Genomic DNA, 20223 nt, shown 5'->3' with positions numbered 1-20223 from the left:
GACAGCGAGGTTGTCGGCTCCTTCCTCTCTGGGTTGCGCATCTCTGGGCTTATTTTTGTTTTCCACTTCCCAGCAGCAAGATCATTTTCTGTGATACGGAAACAAAAGCGTTATTGACTAGTTCTGAGTAGCGCTGTAGTCCTTCCAGGCATTTACACTACCCGCTCCCTCAGGCCGTGAGTCGTCTTCCTGGTTCCGTGGCTGAGGTAGATCAACAAAGCCCTCTGAGTTGACCACGCATTTTTCACAAGCCCCAATCGCTGTAGTCTCTGAAACTTCCTGACATGGTTCTTGAAAGGGCCAGGTTCCTCTTGGATGGATGGCCATAGGGAAGTCGCCCAAGGACCATTTGCCTGTAGGCACTGTCTTAGAACAATTTCTCTGTGCTGGGGACAACCCCTTGTTTCTATTTTCAGCGGGTCCCCGTATTGACTGGCTGCTCTTCTAGCCGCCCCATCTGCTCTGTGCCAGGCTTCCTTCTCTCACTCAGGCATTGCAGGGAGGGCCCCCTGGACCTCTTTCTTGCTCCCCTCCAACTCTAAATAAGGTGAGGAATGTTTTTGAAATCATCCAAGGCAATTTAGTGCTGACAAGGGCAGGAAAAGTCAGGGGAGAGGATTAAAAATAACAGAAAAATGGTAAGAAAAATTTGACATCTGTGATTGTCGTCCCTGGAGGCTATCATGACATGATTAGTCTTGCTCCTTCTCAGTCCCTCATGGGATCAGACGTTGGCCCTTCCCGTCCCTTCTATCCCCTCGTTCATGTGTGGGACACTCCTGGGTTTCCCTCCCTTCCCTTTTCTTCTCTCTACCTTCCTGCCTTAAATGAAAGATGCAAAGGTTAGACTATTTGATCCATAAATCGGAAGTCCTCTCTAAATCTAATAACTTTTAATCTAATAACTTTTCTTTTCACCTAGTGTAGTTACCTGAATCCATGTTCCTCCTCCCATCTCTGTGCATGGGACATATCTGAAAGCTTGCTGGGCAGCTGTACTGATTTTTAGAGACACCACCCCTCATTGGGATCATGTGGAATTCTCTTAATACTCAGTGTGTGTATATAAAATATACAGCCAACCCTTATTCACAGTGGTTATGATCCATAAGGTCACCACGAGCACTGAATCGGTGAATTAGGAACCACTGCTCCAAGGGACAATACAGGGTTAGTTTTCTTCCAGTTTTGATCACATTTCTTTCATCAACTGGTCAGTACATAAATTGGCTTCATGTGTGTTTCTTTCTTTTTTTTTAAAGTCAGTTTATTTTGAGGGAGAGAGAGCAAGCACGAGCAGGGGGAGGAGCAGAGAGAGAAACCCAAGCGGGCTCCATGCTGTCAGCACAGATCCTGATGCAGGGCTCGATCCCACAGACTGCAAGCTCACGACCTGAGCCAAAACCAAGAGTCGGATGTTTAACCGACTGAGCCACCCAAGCGCCCCTGTGTGTGTTTCTTTTTAAAGACACCTTATTTAACATAGATTGTTAATTAATTACATTGAAGTCCCAACAGTAGCATTATAACTCAGGCCCAAAGGAGGCTTTTCCAGCACAAGTATTTTCCCCTGGAGGCACACCCCAGCCTTCCTGCCTCACCAGGCAGCGCTTTAGCCCTGTACGTAGGGGCATTTTAAATGGTGAAATCGGGGCGCCTGGGTGGCGCAGTCGGTTAAGCGTCCGACTTCAGCCAGGTCACGATCTCGCGGTCCGTGAGTTCGAGCCCCGCGTCAGGCTCTGGGCCGATGGCTCGGAGCCTGGAGCCTGTTTCCGATTCTGTGTCTCCCTCTCTCTCTGCCCCTCCCCCGTTCATGCTCTGTCTCTCTCTGTCCCAAAAATAAATAAAAAAAAAAATGTTGAAAAAAAAAAAAAATTAAATGGTGAAATCAACAAAAAGCACAAAATGCAAGAAACACGACACTAAATAGACGGTGAAAAGGACACATGTTTGCAGCGTGGTGGCTAAAACAAGGAGATACAGCATTGCCTCCTTCACCCTCAGCTGGGAACGTGTCACATCAAGTGGTTCAAAGTTTTGACCGCTCTGCACATCTCAGCAACTGACCACAAAAGCACAAGTGTTGATTTGGGGGCTATAAGTAAATATTAGCGAGTAGGTGAGTTCACAAATATGAAATCTATGAGTGATGAAGATCAGCTGTGTACACACAAGCAAAGACATCCACTCATACACACACACACACACACACACACACATCCACATACATCACTCCCAGGCAGATCTCATCTGTCTCTGTTGTAACTACCAGGGCAAGGCATGATGGGAGCCAGGGATCATGTCTGGCTCAGCGCTGTGCACACCATACTTTACGCAGCGCCTGGCACATTGTCCAGTAAGGTCAAGCCCACACTCACAGAGACTCTACGCTCCCTCCACCATCTACTCCAGAAACATAGTCCACAACGATTAGATGTGATTTTATAAAAGCTGCCAAGGCCATTTTAAAGTTGCTCATCACGTCTTCACCTACTTTAGATACATAACTTTTATTATGATTGGCCCACTGAGGCAGCTCTTTATGGATCAAAAGCACACATTCATGTAGTTTCCAAGCCGAGAGTGTCTATTGTATATAAGTAGCTTGTTGATTCGACCACCATCTGGAATCACTGTGGGACTTTTATCCCCCACTTTTAATAAAGTAATGAACAGGGTAGTCCATTGGCCCAGTTCTGTGTGTTTTAACTCACTATTAATGTGGTTATGGCTCTATAGGCATTTGGACTTGGGGGGCCCAAAGAGGGGAAATGAATTCGAAAATGTGTTTGTTAAAAAGCTCAAGATCTTTTGGAGGAGAGAAAATAGGCGTATTTCCACCTAGTGGCCAAAAACAATGTGTGGTAACGTTGAAACGGGTCTGGACCATTAGGTATTTGTCTCTATACCTAAACCTGAGCTGGTCTTCTCGTGAGGCAAAGGTTGGGGTGAGGAAAAGGAGCTAGATGGGTCAAGGGAAATCTGTCAGGATGGCTGTGGAAGATATTATATGAAGGCAGTCCAATACAAGCTTTCAGAAACTCGAAACTAAATTCCAGCTTCACCACTAAAGAGCGAGGTGATTTGGGACAAGACCCTCTGCTGTCCAGTCTCAGCTTTCTCACCTGTAAAGTGGAAATGATACAGCATAAGCCTATTTTAAGAATTAAATAAAATGATGCATAGAAATCAATTAGCACAGGGGCGCCTGGGTGGGTGGCTCCGTTGGTTAAGCGCCGACTTCGGCTCAGGGCATGATCTTGCGGTTTGTGAGTTCGAGCCCCGCGTCGGGCTCTGTGCTGACAGCTCAGAGCCTGGAGCCTGCTTCGGAGTCTGTGTCTCCCTCTCTCTCTGCTCCTTCCCCACTCATGCTCTGTCTCTCAAAAATAAATAAACATTAAAAAAAAAAAAAATCAATTAGCACAGTGCCTGGCACATAGAAGCAGTCAGTAAGTGACAGGCATTGTTGTTATGTCTGTTTCAAAGGAGGGATGACAGCACTTAAGTGTTGCAAACACGCATGCATTACCAGTAACAAGCCAACAGGATTGTAAAAATTGTAAGGAATAAGAATGTTCTATGCTTTGGTGCAGCAGGATCTATTGAATTATCTGTCAAATAGATAATATAGGGGGCGCCTGGGTGGCTCAGGGGTTAGGCATCCGACTTCGGCTCGGGTCATGACTCATGATCTCACGGTCCTTGAGTTCCAGGCCCACGTCAGGCTCTGTGCTGACAGCTCAGAGCCTGGAGCCTGTTTGGGATTCTGTGTTTCCTTTCCTCTCTGCCCCTCCCCACTCATTCTCTGTCTCTCAAAAATAAACATTAAAAAAATTTTTTTTAATACATAATGTAAATAAGAGAGAATCCTAGATAAAATGACTGAAACTTTCTGTATATTTCTGCTTGACTCTATTTCAGTGGAAATGCACAAATAATGTTAAATGGGTCATATGTCTTTCCTATCCATCCACCAAAAATAAAGGGCAGTAAGTTAATGACAAATGTAAATAGAAGATGTTCCAAATAAATAATGGGCCCTAACTGCCTTTTCAAGGAAACGGCAATGCTTAAAATATATTTCCAGGGTGACTGGGTGTCTCGATCAGTTAAGCATCCGACTTCGGCTCAGGTCATGATCTCCCGGCTCGTGAGTTGGAGCCCCACATCGGACTCTCTGCTGTCGGCACAGAGCCCGCTTCAGATCCTCTGTCTCCCTCTCTCTCTGCCCTTCCCCTGCCTGTACACTCTCTCTCTCTCTCTCCCTCTCTCAAAAATGACTAAACATGAAAACTTTTTATGAAATAGATTTCTAATCTTATCAAATTAACAGTATGTGATGTCAGGGTCTGGTCTGGTGTTGCATTCATAGCCTCCGGTAACAGGTCTGGATGCGTGGGAACGTGGGACCTCGAGAAAACAACCCCCAGCTGCTCTGAGGACTCCCTGCCTCCGTGCTCCCTCCCCACCCTTGAAGCCAGTGTTGGTCTTGTGGTTTCCGCCTGCTGTTGTCCCTTCCTATTTCTCATGGGTTGAATGTGTCCACAGAAAGATATGTCAAAGTCCTAACCACCAGTACCTGTGAATGTGACCTTCTCAGGAAATAGCATCTTTGCAAGATAGAATCAAGATGGGAGTTGACTCCGAAGGAGGCTGAGCCCCTAATCCAATTGACTGGTGTCTTTCTAAGAAGAGAGAAGAAACACACACAGAGTAGCAGGTGAGGACCCCGGCACACTTAGGGAGGACAGGGTGGGAGGACACCATGTAATGCTGGAGGGAGAGGCTCACGTGTCTTGCCTACAAGCTAAGGAAGGCCAGGGATGGCCGGAAACACCAAAAGCTGGAAGGGAGGCACAGAGCCTTCCCTCGCACCTTCAGAGAGAGGATCGCCCTGCTGACACCTGGATCCTGGACTTCCAGCCTCCAGGACCGGGAGAGGATACATTTCTGTTGCTTTAACTTATCGGTTTGTGGTACTTCATTAAGGCAGCCCCAGGACACAAATAGACTATTCCTCCCAGAAGGTCAAGGGTGGCTGGGTGGTGGGAGTTTATCTGAGCAGTTTTTAATTCCCTGAAATTCTAACCCTATAAAATTATAGCAGGCTGCCTTTAAAGGAGAGGGGCAAGAGGGGACTAAAATCATTTGTGTTCAGAACACATTGGGCAACAGGTGATGTAGAAAGAAATTGAACATGCAGAACCTTGTACAATGTCAGCCACTGGAGGGGTGGGGGACAGATGGGGATCTTCCGCTTTCCAGGGCTGGGAGCCAGCATCTGAAGCCTGGGATGCCAGCTGGTCTGCCTGTTTTCATGAGGACAACATTGATTTAATCTGCCCGTGCCTGATCTTACACGGAAATTTCCAGGACATTTGCGTTGTCCTCTCTTCTCCTTCCCCACCACTTTCCAGCAGCCAGGGACTCCATCCCAGTGTAAGAGATCCACTCTGCCCCCTCCTAGTCAAGAGGAAATGGAACTCAAGTTGGTAGGCTTTGAACTAGCCTTGCTCAATTAACATACACCCTGCTTACCTCCACGATATGTGAACTCGGCTTATTTGGACTGAGGAAATGCCCAATCATCCCATTGACACAGAGCCTAAAATAAGAAGCAAATGCCAGACTCCTTACGCAAAAGGGACTCCCCTGGCACCATAAAGCTTGTAATGGAAAACAATTCCGCTAGATGGAGCTCTACTGAAGGTTGAGCCTTGACCTCGTGTTCAGTATCGGCGGTTATGGGAGCAATTCCAGAATGAATGAGAGGATCTCAAGCAGGACTACCTGTGACCTCGGACAAACTTAGAAGACGATTTTACTCATCCTTAACGTTTGACGTAACCTTCAGATTAGGCAGAATTCTGGCTGCTTCCCTCATTAATAGTCTCACCTGTGAGCAGTTTCCTTCTACCTCCCGGCCCTGGAAGGGCTCAGGATCCACACACAAGCAAACCACAAGGTCAGATGGAAATAAGTCAAAGGAAGTTCTCGGGGCCCAGGGACTTAATACAGGAGGCAACTCCCAGCCAGGTTAGCCTGGTGCCTGGCATGGAGGGGTGGGGTGGACAGAGAAGGCTTCGCCAGTATCTCATCAGTGGATGCCATCTGGCCCTTGCTGGGACGTTCTGGGCCTGTTAACAACCTTCTAGGACACTCTAAGTGATGGGATGGATTGACAGGACAGGGTTGAGTGCATTTCTAGTTGGACAAGATAAAGGACCTGAACGGGCTTCTCCCATAAAGATCGTTGCAAGTATTTTAACATTGGCAGTTCTGCTGGGCATCAGGTAAAAACAAAGGGGACTAAATAAAGAGTAGTAAAGCTCTGAGAAGAGCTCTCTGGATGCCACCACCATGTACCTTGAAAGGGGCCTCCCCTTTGCATTAGCCATGGAAGACTTTTCTTCCATATATATATATATATATATATATATATATATATATATATATATATAGTGAATCCATATATATATATATATATATATATATATATATATATAGTGAATCAGTGATTCATCACTTACATTCAACACCCAGGGCTCATCCCAACAAGTGCCCTCCTTAATGCCCGTCACCCATTTAACCCATTCCCCCCACCCACCTCCTCCTACAGCAACCCTCAGTTTGTTCTCTGGATTTAAGAGTCTCTTATGGTTTGCCTCCCTCTCTGTTTTTTATCTTATTTTTCCTTCCCTTCCCTTATGTTCATTTGTTCTTTTTCTTAAATTCCACATGTGAGTGAAATCATATGTTTATCTTTCTCTGACTGACTTGTTTCACTTAGCATAATACATTCTAGTTCCATCCACATTGTTGCAAATGGCAAGATTTCATTCTTTTTCATCACCAAGTAATATTTCATTCTACACACACACACACACACACACACACCCCACATCTTCTTTATCCACTCATCAGTCAATGGGTATTTGGGCTCTTTCCATAATTTGACTATTGTTGATAGCGCTGCTATAAACATTGGGGTACATGTGCCCCTTTGAATCAGCATTTTTGTATCCTTTGGATAAGTACCTAGTAGTACAATTGCTGGGTCCTAGGGTAGTTCTATTTTTAGTTTTTCGAGGAACCTCCATACCGTCTTCCAGAGCGGCTGAACCAGCTTGCATTCCCACCAACAATGCACAAGAGACCCTCTTTCTCCGCATCCTCACCAACATCTGTCGTTGCCTGAGTTGTTCATGTCAGCCCTTCTGACAGGTGGGAGGTGGTATCATGGTGGTTTTGATTTGCACTTCCCTGATGATGAGAGACGTTGAGTATCTTTTCGTGTAAGACTTTGCTTCTTCGAAGTAACAAAGCGTCCTTTGAACACCAGCTTCATGACACCCTCCTCATCCTCAATTTCCCCCACTGTGACTTGCCAAGAATCGTTCTTTCCTTGTGGTATCGTGATAAGGTTTGGAAATACCACCTGGAACTTTCTAGCAAAGGGGCTGGCATATAGCGCGTCCTCAATAAATAACTTTCTCCTTCTCTTCCTGCTGCTCTTCTCAGAACTTAGGAGCAGAGGGGCCCTAGAAACACAAGAGGTTGATGTAATGATTACGGATGAATCACCAAAGCAAAGCTGCGGAATACCTTGGCACAGATTTTTACCATAGGCTCAGCTAGAACAAGTTCCGCTCTACCTCGCCAGCGTCGGTGCTGATTATTGGGTTTTGACCGTGGGGAGGCGAGGGCGGGGCTCCCTGCTGTCTCCCAGTTTGCCAGCTGAACGGATCTAAGGACGGACCCAAAAAGTCAAAGCCAGTGGTGCTGACCTCCCCCAGATAATCGGCACAGGTGCCTCAGCAGCAGCTGCACATTCTGAGCTGCCCCCGGGACATTGTGCAACAGACGAATCGGATTTAGGGTGCCTTCCCTTTCTTCCCCCACATGCCTTTCTTTCCTCGCCCATCAGAGTTACAGTCCCCCATCTTTCTGCCTTTTTGTCCTCTGTGAAAACTTCACCTCAGGGAAAAAATTGATTACCAGCAACTTTAAGTCAACAGACATTCGTGAAGTGCTCTCTCTCTCCCTAGACAGGAGTTTTCCTCCTTTATTCACCACCGAGAAGGTGGTGCAAATGTTTTGGAAGGCAGGGATCTTCTGGGGTCCCTGAGATCACCCCCCAGGGCACCTCTGCTCTTCCCTGTCTCCAGGCTGCTGGAGGCACGGTGCGTTTGCAAAGGCGTCCTCGGTAGCAGGTGGAGGTTTGTAATCGTTGGGTACCAGCTACTGGAGTTCCTGAAAAATGGCAGCAAACATCCATAAACAAACATCAGAGATGAAATACAAAACGCTTGGCATTTGGCGATATTTTTAAAACAGCGTTTACCAATTTCTTGCCTCTTTGCCAATTGTTAAAGTTGCCAAGTATCTCTGTAAAATTTGGCCTGGCCCCCACCTCTCAAATTATGACCTTGGCTCAAGGAAAACATGATGTGAATTCAAGCAAGCCAAATGTATACTTGCGTTTGCCAAAATATCCTGATTTTATTCTACTCCTTTGTCAAACGCATAAGGAAAGGGTGGCCTTAGGATGTGGGATAGATGCCTGGCTTTGACAGCCGGGAGGCCAAAACAGGGGTGGCCAGCGTGGAACTCCCTTAGCCAGCATTCTGGGCTCCCTCTTCCGCAGAAGGAGCTGTTAATCAATCTCAGCCTTTGTTCTCATGGGGCAGGGACAAAGCCTCACAATCCTTCCCAATGCGACTGCTTGAGAGTGGGCGCTGAGCTGAAAAGTCTCATTGGAGTTTAATGTGGGCGCCCGGTGGGAAGGTCAGAGCCATCTACCAGTTGTGAAGTCCTTTAAGCCACCTACCAACTGCAGGGTAGGTGTTTCAAAAGAGGCAACGGGTTGCCCCTAAAATTCCTCCCAACTCCACTGTTGGCTGATGCCTAAAGTTCTGTCACTAGACCATCCATCCCTAGAGTCCATAGCTATAATGCCTACAGGGCAGACCCTGTGCTAAGTGCTATGTTTACAGGAAGCAAGACCTTTGCTTTCTGCACGTATCACACAGCCTCAGGTGGGTAGGGTTTGAGAAGGAGCCAGGGGGAGCATGGGAGGCAGAGGATTTAATCCCTGAGGGAGAAGAGAACAGAAGGAAGGCTGCAGGGCTAAAGATTTCCCTCCCTGTCCTACCCCGGGCTGGCCTTCGGTTAACACAGGAGAACGTGAGTAGAAGCTGACATTTCCCCCCAGAATCATCCAATGCCCGTATCCAACAGGATTCGGGCAACTCTCCCTTTGGGCAGAAGAGAAGCAGGTGCAAATTATCTGCTGAGTGATCAAGTCACTGGAAAAATGTTAAGTATCTGTGCTGGTGCTGTTGTTACAAAATTATATATTGTTGTTTTCTCCTTGTTATTACAAAACTATATATTGTTACTCCCTCTGAAAGAGTGAGTGTTACCTTTACAGGACAGAAACTCTCAGAATGCTATGCCTGCTCCAGCACCGGGCCTCCCGTATTTCAAACCTAGAGTGGATTCTTTTTAACAACTCCCGTACCATTCACACAGTAAGTTGAATAATATCACGAATGTAAAGAAATTCGGCAGGGAATGAAAATTTTCTTTTATTGCACTTTACATACATAATCATGGAAGTTAAATAAATTAATGAATAATAAGTAAATAAATAATAGTACATTACCAAAAAGGGGGAGGGGAGTAAAGACGTCTTTTTTTTTTTTTTTTTTTTTTAAGGAAAGGGAGATCTTTTGCCTACATGTCAGTAACAAATAGAACACTAAAGTTTTTGTCTTTGAGACGTGTCTACACATTTGACAATGATTTCATCAAAATCGATCCTGAATTGTCCCCTTCAATAGGCACATAGCCAGATTTGCCAGTGTGTCACATAGTTCATCGGGGAATATGTTTTGCTCCTTTTAATTGCTAAAGTTTTCTCTCCTTTTAAAAATTGAAGTGTAGCTGACATATGCTGAAGGTTTCCCTGTAACAAGAGGCATCTAAGTCGAGAAGGAAAGCCTTAAACACAAAGATGAATGAGGCAGATACCCATCCCATGTCACAGCAAATTCCAGAAAGGGCAATACAGTTCCCATCCTTGTTTCTTTGTTTCTTCAGGACCAATTCTAGCAGCTCTCAAGGGTCTTCACCGTGGACAAACTTTCACCAAACACCCATCACCGGCAAATGTATCACAAATTTCTATTCGGGCTTCAAACACTGCCCTTTGAATTTCATCAGGCAATCTAAGACTGGCACCTTTGGTCATTTCTGCTAACGTTTCTTCCCTAAATTTGATTCTTTTATCTATTTCCTCACTTTTTGGTTGTTGTTGTTTTGCAGAAGTAATTGTCCTCTCCACAGTTTGTTTGCACTGATCTCAAGGAATCATTTCAAAGTGTTGTGTGCCTTGTTCAAGGTGGATTCTGCCAGTTTGCAAATATTTTTGTATCAACTTCTTGTCTGGGTCTTCAAGGCTCCCATTGTTTCCTTCTCAAAAGCTATTTGGCAACAAAGGCGTGGCAAGTGAACTTCCAAGTGGAATACAGCGTTTTTTAAAAGGATAAAGAATAAGAATGTGCTAATTTAGGCTTAAGGACATAGTGCTAAACTCAACAGTAAGCACAGTTGTCTAGACCTTGGACCAACGGAAGATTATTCAGGGCAGAATGTTGGATCGGTGACGTTACTTAAGATTTGCCAGTGCAAGGTTATAGTGAAAAACAGACCAACTTTCAGATGGCTTTGCTAACGGTTTTAAATTCTCTGCAGACAATGACCCCTTCGTCTTATTCCTGCACCAGGCAGAGCCCTCCCACTGCCCACCTTTTAACCCACAACCCAGAGTCACTGCCTCACACTGGGGTTCGGATCTCAGGCACATCCCCTTCTGCTGTCACAACCCCACAACTTCTTGCTGTCACGCTGGTTTCCTTATAGAAGATTAAACAGATGTATTTATTTTTTTAAATAAAGTTTATTTATTTTGAGAGACAGAGGGTGTGGGAGGGGCAGAGAAGGAGGGAGAGAAGGGATCCCAAGCAGGTGCTACACAGTCAACGTGGAGTCTGATGCGGGGCTTGAATTCACGAACCTGAGCTGAAATCAAGAGCTGGGTGCTTAACTGACTGAGCCACCCAGGCGCCCCTAAACAGATGTAAAAACCGAAATCCCACAGGTTGATTTTTCTCCCGTTCAAGCTGCAACCCCTTGCCTGGGAAGGGACCCAAGGATATCAGAGTCCAGCCCCCACTCCTCTAGGGTCAAGGCCAGCTGTTTGCAGGGAATACGGGGTTCCTTCTGGGCCTTCCCTCCCACTCCCCGTACATCCTCTTCTTCCAGGCATCTGCAAAGTGGGGTTCTTGTCTCTTTCCAACCACTAATTACCTTTGGGATCCTGGAACAATGACTTTTCTTCCTGCTTCCTCACAAGCAGACTTTCAACTGAGTCATTTGTAAGCCTCCTTCTAATGTCCCCAGGCACTGGCTGTGAGGTCAGATGACTTTGGCCGCCCATCCAGGGCTCCTGCACATGATGCCAGTGCAGTGAAAGGTCAGCTCCTGGCGCCCCCTCTCTCACACTGTTCCTTGTGCCCCATCCCCGGGGCACCACGGACCCTTCAGACTGTCACGTTTCCTTGTTTGGCATTTTCTGAACCGTTGGGCTCTGGAGACTTCCAGATGTCTTTCTGTAACGGTCAGAGCGGGATTTCCTGGGCAAAATGTTTCCTCTGCAAACATTCTTGTTTGTCGTGGCACTGCCCTCAGAATGCGCAGGAAGGATTTCTAAAGGACAACTCCAGGGGCGCCTGGGTGGCTCAGTGAGTTAAGCATCTGACTCTTGGTTTTGCCTCAGCTCATGATCTCATGATCGGTGAGTTCAAGCCTCACATCTAGTTCTGTGCCGACAATGGAGAGTCTGCTTGGGATTCATTCTCTCCTCCTCCCCTTCCTCCCCCTCCCCCTCCTCTTCCTCTTCTTCCTCCTCCCCCTCCCCCTCCTCCCCTCCTCCTCCCCTTCCTCTTCCTCCTCCTCCCCCTCCTCCCCTCCCCCTCCTCTTCCTCTTCTTCCTCCTCCCCCTCCCCCTCCTCCCCTCCCCCTCCTCCTCCTCCCCCTCCCCCTCCTCTTCCTCCTCCTCCCCCTCCCCCTCCTCTTCTTCCTCCTCCCCCTCCCCCTCCGCCCCCTCCCCCTCCTCTTCCTCTTCTTCCTCCTCCCCCTCCCCTCCTCCCCTCCCCCTCCTCCCCTCCCCCTCCTCTTCCTCCTCCTCCCCCTCCTCTTCCTCTTCTTCCTCCTCCCCCTCCCCCTCCTCCCCTCCCCCTCCTCCCCTTCCCCTCCTCTTCCTCTTCTTCCTCCCCCCTCCTCCCCCTCCTCCCCTTCCTCCCCCTCCCTCTCCCCTCCTCCTCCTCCTCCTCCTCCCCCTCCTCCCCCTCCTCTTCCTCTTCCTCCTCCTCTCTCTCTCTCCCTCTCAAAATAAATAAACTTAAAAACAATAAAAAATAAAAGACAACCCAGCCTGTACATGCCACGCACCAACCAGCGGTGGAAGATAGGGATGGAATGGTTATTCCCATTTTACAGATGGGGCCCTTGAGTTCTTGAGGGTTGAAATGCACTGCCATGGTGGCGCACGCAGCAGAACTGGGACTAAAACACTCCCATCCCCGATGTCTTCGTTACTCCTCCAAACCCACTCCAAAGAGCTGAGCTCAGGCTTGGCCCACGCCCAGTCATCCCAGCGATACAACCACTACCCAGCATGCACTTGGCTGCGGAGTATGAACAGATCCCGCGCCTTGCCTCTAAGAATTTATGTTTTGAAAATCACAAGATTTGCACAGTGAGCATGAAGATGTCTGTAGAAATAGAAAAAAGGAGTGAGAATATAGCAATCGCTTATTTTTATGCCTTCATATGTTTTTCTATCAGGACATAAAAATCTCTTACCTCTATCCGGCAACAACATATTTAGGAAACGGTCCCCCCGAAAGCTATAGACCAGGGATGACAAATGTGTGACATGTGCCCTCGTAGTCCCTGGGGACCTTTGTGGTAGATGGTTCCCCCCCCCCCCCCCATCATGGCTCTCTTCCCACTTAGCACAGATGCGGCCTCAGAATCCTTCCTGACACAGCCCGCTGCTTGGGTACATAATTGACGCACGATTTCAAACAGTGGGCCAACCTGGGATTTGCTGTCCTGTTACACATCTGAGGCTTATTATTCTAGAAAACGTAAAAAGAGTGAAATTTGGGTGGTCTGGCCTTCCAGTGGGCTGCTGCTTGGTATGTTTTCTCTTTTCTACCCCTCCCCCCACAGCTTTCCCCAGCCCCCAGACAAAGCGCTCAGGGCAGCCGATGGCCAGGCTCTGGGTAACCATGGTTCGAAACAGAAGTTCCACACCTGAGACACGTAAAACGTTTGTAGAGTGACAGCGGTTTACAACGTAAATGATTCCTTTGCAAGGCACACCTTCCCACCCACCCCTTGCAGACTTCCTGGAACAGGTGTTCTTTGTAAAAGACCCCACCCCCCCCCCACCAGCCAGATGATTCTAATGTTCCCCACCCCCCTAAGAATTGGAGCTTGAGAAATTATCCCTCAGAGATATTTGCCATGTCTCAGAGGATTGAGTCTTGAAGAGTGAGTCAAATTGCTTGGAAATTGTTTGTCGGGAAACTCAGACGTAGGAATACGGTGGTGAGGGAGGTATGTTGAGCACCAGCTGTGTTCTTTATCCCCTTGCATGGCATCCACTCCCCCACTGTCAACATTAGTGACTTCCAGGACTAGGAACGTATAAGGAGCCTCAACCCCTGTGCTGGGTTGAATAACGTTTCCCCCAAATTTCACGTCCACTCGGAACTTCAGGATGTCGTGAAGGGTAGGGTTGAGGTGAGAACATACAGGATTCGGGTGGACCCTGAATCCAACGAGCGTGTCCTTAAAAGAGAGACACGCAGAAGAAGACCATGTGACCACAGAAGGGGATGGCAGTAACGCGTTACAACCCGGGAAAAGGCACGGATAGTGAGCAACCACCAGCAGCCAGGCACAGGCACGGAAGGATTCTCCCCTAGAACCTTCAGAGGGAGTGTGGACCTGCCAGCGGCTTGATTTGGACTTCTGGCCTCTAAAACTGTGAGAAAATGCATTTCTGTTACTTCTTTTTTTAAAAATGCTTATTTATTTATTTAGAGAGACAGGGGATCTGAAGCAGGCTCTGTGCTGACAGCAGAGAGCCCGATGCGGGGCTCGGACTCACAAACCGTGAGATCACAACCTGAGCCAAAGTCGGACGCTTAACTGACTGAGCCACCCGGGTGCCCCCGCCATTTCTGTTATTTTAAGGCGCCAGTTTGTGGTAATTTGTTACGGCAGCCCTAGGAAACGAATACACCTTCCAAATGATAAATCTGCTCCCAATTCTTTAAAAACATTTTTTAATGTTTATTTATTTTTGAGAGAGAGAGAGCAAGCAGGGGAGGGGCGGGGGAGGCACAGAATCTGAAGCAGGCTCCAGGCTCCGAGCTGTCAGCACAGAGCCCGACGCGGGGCTCGAACCCACGAACCGTGAGATCATGACCCGAGCTGAGGTCGGATGCTTAACCGACTGAGCCCCCCTAGGCTCCCCCGAGAACCACTCGATTCTAAGCTTGGGCTCCCAGCTGGCAGGGGCTGATCCCTGAAAACTTGAGGAAGGGAGGGATCAACAGAAACAAATGAAAAGGAGGACAGAGCATCTGCCAGCAGTGTCTTTGCATCCCTTGGGCCTTTGGTATGTTGCCCTTTCCCTCTACCTTCTTCCCCGGGACAAAGCTCACTTGTGCCCTGCTCATCTGCCTCTTTACTCCTCTTGTCTCGCTAAGGATGACTCAGAGGCACTGCTGGGCCAGGGAAGTTCTGCAGACTGGCGTGGTAGCCATTGGATGTCTGTAGCAATAACATGCAGATAGAGGAAGGCCCTTTGTGCGCCAGGAGAAAAGGCAGTGAGACCTGTGGCTGTGGGTTTCCAAGAAAGGCAGCGGCTATTTCATGCCGCACAAAGGGCTGGCTGGCCCAGATAGATAGAAACCTTGGGACTGCTCACATCTCCTTCCTGGTAGCCTCCCCTGCCTAGCCCCGTAACGGAAGGAGCTACCCAGAAGCACAGAACACGGCTGAAACATTACTGCCTTCAAACGGGTTCCAGGAAGGGCCATTTTGTATTCTCTAGATGGGCACCAAACCTATGCTTTGTTTTCACCATTCCTGAACCGGCAGGATGGGCAGGGAGTCCTCTGTGATCACCCAGGTCCCATCTCTTCCTAATATGTCCTAATCTTGAAACCCATTTAGCACTCAGGTTACCCTCAGATGCCCAGTGGTCCTCTTGGATGGCTCAGACTCCTCCCAGCCCCGAAAAGCTTGCCCATGAAAAAGCGGAGAACTTGTAGCCCGCTGGTCTCCCCTTCCCAGCTGGCAAGCTTGCAAAACAGCCCCCCTTCCTGAGGAGTGGGGAAAATGAATCCGTTAGAAGTAAGAGGGCGACAGCTCAGGTCAGGGAACAATTGACAAGGGGCACCTTCAGGAGGGCTGTTAGAGAAGATGAGGCCTGTGGATTTCCTCCCCATAAATTGTCACAAAGTTGTAGACGCAGGCTAATAATCCTGTTGTCTACTATGTTGACTGCATCAACTGCAGCTGGGAAGGGGCGGGAGAGAAAACTACTGTCAGCTTCCAATTATGCTATGGTAACTGTTTAAACTTTATTGAGTAAATAATTATCTCTGGGAATTTAACAAGAAAGAAAACACAGCATAACACCCATTAGTCATCTGTTAGAGGTCAAGGCTTAACTATATATTTAACACGTGTTTTTTTGGTTTGTTTTTTGGGTTTTGGTGGTTGTTGTTGTTTTAATTCAGCACCCTGGTTCAGCGTAAGACGTGAGCTAATCATACCTCCAGGGGGTAAATGACTAGTTCTTTGGATAAATTGGGTTTTTGTTTTCATCTCTTCTTAGAATCTTTAGGGTTTGTAATTTATTTTGAACCAAAGGCAAGAAGGGAATAGAATATGCAGGTGTCTCGAGGTGACCCATGTGAGAACCAGGGGTGGGGGTGGGGGGAAGCAAGTCAGGTGGGTTCTCCACGGGTCCAGTGCACAAGGACCCAGAGAGGTGCATGAATGTCGCTTCGAACAAGAAGGGAGTATACAGCAGAGGTTTGGACACACTGATTGGTCTTTTAAAAAGAGTAGTTAGTGAGCCCTCTTATAATATCTGTGCTGGGCTCGAAACAAAGGCTCCGTGGACAATAATGGCAGATTCAATGTTGTGATAAAAATGGAGAGATGGCAATCTTTTTCCTTTTGACCGTAAGAAGTCAAATCAAAGCCTATGTGCGTGGCTGGTGTTGACTCTGCCGTCGATTCAGAGGACGGCTCTCTCTGACTGAGAAATGAAGGAATGGGTCATCATCTGGGGCCCTGGCCTCTGAGGTAAGGTTTCCTACTCTTGGTCACGGATGCATCTGGATTCTCTTCCCACCCGGGGCACATTTAGGGAGTTGAAATTGCCATGGCCAGAAATGCGGGCGGTTATAGAGAATTCAGAGGTAGGACCCCCTGGCGAGAAGGAACACTATGTATTCTCGTGCTTTGAACAGGTTCAGATACAGCTGAGCCATTTGCTAGTGACGGGACAAGAACTTTCATGAAAAGGTTGGGCTACCTGTGGATTTCCTCATCTTAAGGACACCACTCCCTGAAGAACCCTTTTGTCTTGGTTTGCAACTAAGCCTAATTCCTTGTGGGGAAAGAAGAAAAAGTGTACAGAGTTTGTGCTTCCCTTCATCTTTGTTGGCTAAGCCTTCTGGTTCTAGTTTGAATCTCCAGGGAGTGTGCGCTGATTGGCCTGGGTGCTAATCTAGGTGCCCCTTCCCTGGCCAGCGCACCTGTCCCCCAGCTGCCTGGAGCTGTTTCTCTGGACAGCTGGCCTGGCACACAGAGCCTGCCTTGCTTGGGGGGTATCCCCTACGCCCGCAAGCACCCTGCCCCATGCAGGAAGCACCCTGTGACTGACCAGCCCCTAGGGGCCAATGACAGGAGGACATCAACTGGGACAACTCTGCCTTGCAGTTCGTGTTCCAGAGCTTTCTTCAGGTCGAGTGACCTTAGGTCTCAATAATTCCTCAGAGAGTTTTGTGCTCTTAGGGGTCATGGTGGCCTTCTAGCCACAATCCTGCATTTAGGAGCAGAGGCCCGCTCCTCTTCGCTGGTGAGTGTTGTGCTTAAGATTTACTCCAGCTGTGTCCGGAGACTGGTTTCTGTCCTCCTTAACCAGCTAACCCCGGCGTGCAGCTTTGTAGGGGAGCGGCATGGGAGCCAGCTGAGGCCGCCGACTCCGGGAAAACAGCCCGGTCTCCCAGAAAAGAGACCAAGGCCAAAGCTTAAGGCAGTAATAACAACTTTGATTTATAATGAGAACTATTTGTACATAATTACTGAAATATTGATTGCACATTCAGCAGGGTGCTTAAAGACAAACCAAATCTGGCGACAGCACCGAAAGAATCTTCTTGCAAACGGTTGCCATTTAGCCCTTTCCTACAATAGTCTGGTGGGATTGTATAGAGTGCAGTTCAATTTATTGAGCATTGCCTTCAAGGATGACGGCTCCTCGTCGTGCTTGAGGGGTTCCTGGTTGAAGGCAGAAAACAGTTACCATGATGCAATGTCAGTTCTATGTAGGGCAGAGGGAGGTAGGAACAAGGATGAGGGTCAGGGAAAAGATCAAAGATGGACTAAAGGGAGGAACCGACTCCGGACACGAGAGAAGACCCGTCAGATAAGCCAGCACGGAAGGAGCTTTAGGGATTGCTCTCAAGCCACATTTTACAGCTAAATTCAAATATAAAGTCATAACCATTAACTTCACATGGGCCTTTGAAGTGTGATTGCTGCCTGGTGTATGTGCTCTTATTCTGCAAACTTCCCAGGACCTGCCTCCCATTACCTCTTAGACGCACCCCCCCCCCCCGGCCCCCCACTTTTCCGCCCACACTGACCTCTGCTAAGGAAGTCAAATACAGCCGGTGCACCCTACCTCTGAGCCGCGGTATTTGCTGTTCTCTTTGTCCGCAGTGGTCTTCCCCTTCAATATTCTCATGGGTTGCTCCTTCCTCCTTTTCAAATCTTTACCCACATGTCTCGGCGAGGTGGTTTTCTGTCCTTCCTATCTCAAATACGGCTCTGCTCCCACTCAGTATTCTCTATTCTCCTTCCCTGAGTTATGTTCTCAAAATATCATGCTCTGTATTTTACTGACTTGTCATAATCTATTCTGTAACCTATGTGTGCACAGCGACTTTCGTCTGTTTTGTCCACTGGCTGTGGTCCCCCAGTCTCGAATGGTAGCTGACTTGTGGCAGATATTAAATACGTATTTGTTCAAGGAATAAAGTGACCTCCTCAGCTATATTTTAATTTGCTGTTTCACCCACTCAACACGGTGCATTTTTTTTAACTTTCACATTTCTATTTTTCATTTTTTCACACTGACTTAAAAAAAAATTTCTCCCCCCCAAATCCTCCTGGTCATTTTTTTTTTTATAGTTTCTTATAGCTTGTCTATCTTTATGATTTCTCTTTCTTTCAGTCTTTACATACTGGACACATTGTCACTTTATATATTTTTGCATCTGCTCATTTCATTACCTAAAGGAAGGAAGTTGCATTCCGTGACTCATAATTTCTACTGATTCTCACTCATGGTGGCCTGTTTGCTTGTAGGTTTCAGGATCTTTGGTTGATCCTAATGTGGGAGAAATCCTGAGGGTCTAAGATGGGGCTGCTTTGATCTTGAGACGATGTGAGTCCGCTTCTACTGAGGGCGGGGACCCCGTCTGAGTGTAATGCAGGAGTCTCCATTTCTCCTCCCCGTCACCTTTGGCTGCTGGCCTGTTCCTACCCTCGTCATTGCCTCATTACCATCATTACCGCGCCACCCCTGGCCTTGGAGCTCAAGGCAATCCCGCCTCCTGTATTCCCTTGTTCCCCAATGTTCCTACTCTAGATCCCTCTCGCTTCCCCTCCCCCACCCTCACTTAACAGGATCCCAACAATGCCATAAAGAGCCCGTTTTACACAGGATTTGTTGTGCAGCATACGATACTGCTAGACGCAATCCAGGATTTCCTTCTGCTCCCATGCACGTCTGCATAATTATAGACTCTTGTTTGCCAAAGGCGGGCCGGGAGCGGTCTCATGACTCTTGCTGTCTCTCAAGCAGGGCACCTGGGAAATAGTGTCCCCTCTGTAAGTCCTGATTTGCCGGTTAATAGGTAAGCACCCAATCAGGCAAATTAACATGCTTCACAGCTACCCCCCTTTAAGCGCATGCTCCAGTTCCCTGCGGTAAGGCCGTTCCTAATGATCCACACTCACGCTCTGGAGAGAGCTTCCCTGCGTTCGCTCCCGAGGATTACTGCAGTGTTGCTGGTACGATTTTCGCCCACTGCCACCTCCAAACCTGTTGCCAACTGTGGTTTGGAGCGGCTGGGCCGGCATCCCGGAGGCCTGTTTGTTTGTCCTAGTATTCATTACTACTTGGCTCGCGCCCCATCTGCCAGTGCAGAGTTATTTATATCGAATCGGAGAAGTCCTGGTGAGCTTCCCCGTGTAAGTCACATCCTCAGAATGTCTTGCATCCCCGAGGACTTGGCACGTGGGATCCTCGCAGGAAACCCCTCCCTGCTGACCCAGGGGGAAACTCCTGGTCTCCCTGGGAAGTGGCAGCTGGTCCAGCCATCTGCTTGGCTGATAAGGCCTTTGCATCTCGGTCAAGAGCGCTGGCCCACAAAACCTGCAGTGGAACTTGCCCAAAGAGGTGGTGACAGCTGAGTCACAGAGGATAGCATTGAAACTGCAGTCCTGGGGGATGGAGAGAGCCTCCCAGGAGTGGAGCCAGGGTGCTGAGTCATGCCCCTCAGCCCCGCACTACGCACTACGTGCTGTGTGTCAAGGCTTCCAGAAGAAGGGGACGCTGACTGCAGGTCACCAATGCTCCCAAGCCCCCCGGGGGCCTGTTCTGTGAGCTCTGCAGGTCTGAGAGTGAGCAGTGCCTCCCCCTTTGATGACTAACTGTGGTCAATGTCACATTCTAGCTGTAATTCATCAGCTCTCATGCTTTCAACCAGCACAAACCTCACTGCAGCCAGCGTTTCACTGTGAGACACAGGATAGAGCCAAGTGAAGGTC

The 20223-nt window shown here is 48.1% G+C and overlaps 2 long non-coding RNA genes across 5 annotated transcripts; one reads left to right on the top strand and one right to left on the bottom strand.

The window, feature by feature from the left end:
* Positions 1-1881: 1881 nt before the first annotated feature.
* Positions 1882-10304, top strand: LOC131489972 (uncharacterized). 2 transcript variants are annotated; one of them, XR_009250867.1, is made up of 3 exons: positions 1882-4720; positions 9434-9533; positions 10105-10304. It is a non-coding gene; the product is annotated as an uncharacterized LOC131489972 (long non-coding RNA). The 2 variants fall into 2 exon arrangements; XR_009250866.1 differs by lacking the exon at positions 1882-4720 and having other exon boundaries at positions 6530-9533.
* A 6259-nt stretch (positions 10305-16563) lies between these two features.
* On the bottom strand, positions 16564-19829 carry LOC131489971 (uncharacterized). 3 transcript variants are annotated; one of them, XR_009250864.1, is made up of 4 exons: positions 19411-19829; positions 19111-19260; positions 18071-18203; positions 16564-17707 (listed from the first exon to the last, which is right to left on the bottom strand). It is a non-coding gene; the product is annotated as an uncharacterized LOC131489971 (long non-coding RNA). The 3 variants fall into 3 exon arrangements; XR_009250863.1 differs by having other exon boundaries at positions 16564-18203; positions 19411-19826; XR_009250865.1 differs by having other exon boundaries at positions 16564-18199; positions 19411-19826.
* Positions 19830-20223: the final 394 nt, after the last annotated feature.

Source organism: Neofelis nebulosa, chromosome 11, assembly GCF_028018385.1.
Source record: "Neofelis nebulosa isolate mNeoNeb1 chromosome 11, mNeoNeb1.pri, whole genome shotgun sequence".
NCBI lineage: Eukaryota > Metazoa > Chordata > Mammalia > Carnivora > Felidae > Neofelis > Neofelis nebulosa.
The sequence above is the reverse complement of the archived record's forward strand: the minus strand, read 5'-3'. Positions and strand labels throughout refer to the sequence as shown.